The following is a 2,903-nucleotide window of genomic DNA, read 5'->3' on the forward strand; positions in this document are numbered from 1 at the left end:
AAAAGGTGACGTGAAAACCTGCAGACTGCTGGTTGGTCGGAGAGAATCGTCACTTCTCACTGAGTTTTTAGCAAACAAGAGTGCAGAGTGTGTGTCCGGAACAAACAGATTATCTACTCTCTGCACTATTCTCACTTTTCAACTGTTCAATACTAAGGGCTATTAGGGGCTTTTTTCAAACCCTCCCGTACATCCCGGTCTTCTTCCTTTGCACCCTGTGAGAGTGTCCCCACCGGCTCTGCTGTCCCAGATGCATCCTAGTCGTTGTCATAGCCTCTCCATGACTCTCATAAAGATTATACGAAGCACGGCAGGTCAGAACCAGAGATGTCACCAGTTGTACATCGAGCGCCCACCTGACGTTAGAACACTCCCAATGTAAAGGATGCCAAGGGTGATGTTCAGATGATGTGTGTAACCACAAACAATGGCTGAAAAAAAGCAAACACGCTTGTTCGGCGTACCAATCTGAGCAAAAGAGCTCCCTTTTTCAGATATTGTATATGTGCAGGCCTACCACTTTAATTATTTCCAATGTAGACTGGAGGAACAGTGCCACCTGACGGCTGAATTGTAGACACTGCTGCAAAACAAGCATTGACAATGTGGACTGAGAAATTCACACCTCGATCTGCTTTCATAAACTTCTAAAGGAACATAGCTAGACTAAAAGTCTAGGAATGACATTGAAAAACTGTAGAATCAGAGGCTGAGCGAAATAAAAAAGACAACAGAGCCACTGCAGCACAGAGATGTGTCACTGCATGACAAGAGGGATAATGTCAAGAACATTATAAAATAAGGCGATTCAGTGCACTAGTCTGCAACAAATGCTTTCTTTTTTAAGCTTTTTGAATTTCGGTTGAGGTTTTTGTGTCAGATTTTTGATACAAAAGCTAAAAGGACACTTGAATTTGATGATTTCCAAGATAAACTCTGACCTCTATGTAGTTAATCTAACACACTGTCAACAGAACTGAACATTAACATTTCGCAAAGGATTCATTGCAGGGCTGTTTTATCTGATTTCAGGTGTGATGATATTGGGTCACAGGGACAAGGCAAGATTCAAGTTTCAAGTCACAAGCCACAAGGTTCAACTCCTCAACAAGCTACAAGTACCAACATTGAATGTTACACCCAAATCCAATCCCTTGAAGCAGTCTCAATCCCTGGATTCGTGAGCTGGATCACACCCCTGCTGTGAACTAGATCCCTATAACACACATCTACACAGCTGCAGCATTGTGCACAAGCATCGGGAATGCATCCTGGTCTCTACTGGACTACTTCCTTATCAGATACATCTGAAACAGAATAGTGTGGTATCTTACCACTTACACCAAATGTCAAAGACAATGACGTTTGGGGGCAGTGTTTTTCTCGTGAAGATGATTTCGCAAGATAAAAAAATTGAAAGAAAACCCCTAAAAAAAATGATGGACTCTTCTGAAGAGGTAATATCTTGTAGTTTCTAGGTCCTCTTTGTCTGCAAAGATCATTGCGTTGTTGTCCTTTCTAAGCGGTGATGTAAAACACATCACTCAAGCTGCTGCGCGCAAAAGTCGACAAAACCATTTTGTAAACCCAGCCATACTCAGAAATACAGAGATAGGAGTTGACAGTTTCAAATAGTTTTGTATCAAGTCATTTGGCAATGGCTTCAATGCAACGGACATTTGTTAATCTAAAAAAGTTGTGCACCATAGCTTTAAAAAAAAGTGGAAAACAATTTGTGTAACTTCCCCGTGAATATGTTTTTCCTTGTGTGTTGGGTGTAGCATGAACTACACTCTTCCACCAAGTTTCACATCAAATCCAGTGTAACCTACCTCAGTACCTAATGGTGAATTAGTGAACATAGACAGTGGAGCATTTAGCAGCAAAGGAGGAGATATTTCCCTCAGGAGTTGGTGCAGACCAAAGCAGAGCTATTATTAAAGGAGAGGGAATATTGGACTTACATTACAAAATGAATCATCGTAGAAAGCAGATTTCAGTATTTGGACTGCTGCAGGTAAGAAGGATCCCTTTTGTGGATTTTGACGCTTAAGCTAGGTTTATGGTAGCCGTGGTTGTCGCGAATTTGCATTACTTTGCACGCTGCGCTTTCAGTTCAATGCGCTGGGCTGGGAAGACTGGCAGAGGGGACTCGCCTCTACAATCATCTGTAGGATTCTTTATGTACAGACCACAGGGAGTTAAAGGGCATTAAATATGTTGAATATATAATATGCATGTATAATATCAGAGAGAGACCCCAAACTGGGATTAGAAGAACCATTTTGCTGGAGAGTGTAGAAAAACATGTCAATCAGGAGAGACATGTTCGCAGATATGCAAACAAGGTTTATTGTAAAGCTCAATAAAAATGTACAAAGTCTTTGGAGATTAGACTCCATTGCTATACAAATATATTGTATATCTATATAGGGGTAGAGAACCATCAGACCCCCAGATGGAATCTAGACACCGGTGGTGGTGACAAAGGAGCCCGAAGACCAGACTGAAGGAGGCTCCGGACCGGCCAGCTGGAGTAGATGACTGGAAGTCGAAGGGGAGGTGGAGGGTTGCACTCTTTGCCTGCAACGATAGCTGATAGCAAGGGGAGAAACAGACTTAAAGCAGGGTTGTGACTCTGTGATTGGCCCATGCAATTTGTGTACAATTCTGATTGGTTTAGCAGGAAGGTGAACGCCTCCAATTGGATAACAGAAGAATTGATTTAGGAGTGTATGATTAAAAAGTTAAGTCTTCCTATAAGAATTTACTTATTTACTTATTTGACTGGTAGCTGGTGAGGCGCCAGTTCACCTCATGGTCACTGGACCTAGGTGCTGTTGAGCAAGGCACCGGACCCCCAAGTGCTCGGGGCGCCTTTCCATGGGCAGCCCCCCCCCCCC

At 42.7% G+C, this 2,903-nt stretch overlaps 1 protein-coding gene across 1 annotated transcript in view; it reads left to right on the plus strand.

Annotated features, from left to right (window-relative positions):
• LOC116700103 (WSC domain-containing protein 1) overlaps nt 1-2,903 on the plus strand; it is a 35,728-nt gene that overhangs the window by 29,122 nt on the left and 3,703 nt on the right. The gene's annotated exons all lie outside the window — the stretch shown is intronic.

This window comes from Etheostoma spectabile, chromosome 13, assembly GCF_008692095.1.
Source record: "Etheostoma spectabile isolate EspeVRDwgs_2016 chromosome 13, UIUC_Espe_1.0, whole genome shotgun sequence".
In the NCBI taxonomy this organism is placed as follows: domain Eukaryota; kingdom Metazoa; phylum Chordata; class Actinopteri; order Perciformes; family Percidae; genus Etheostoma; species Etheostoma spectabile.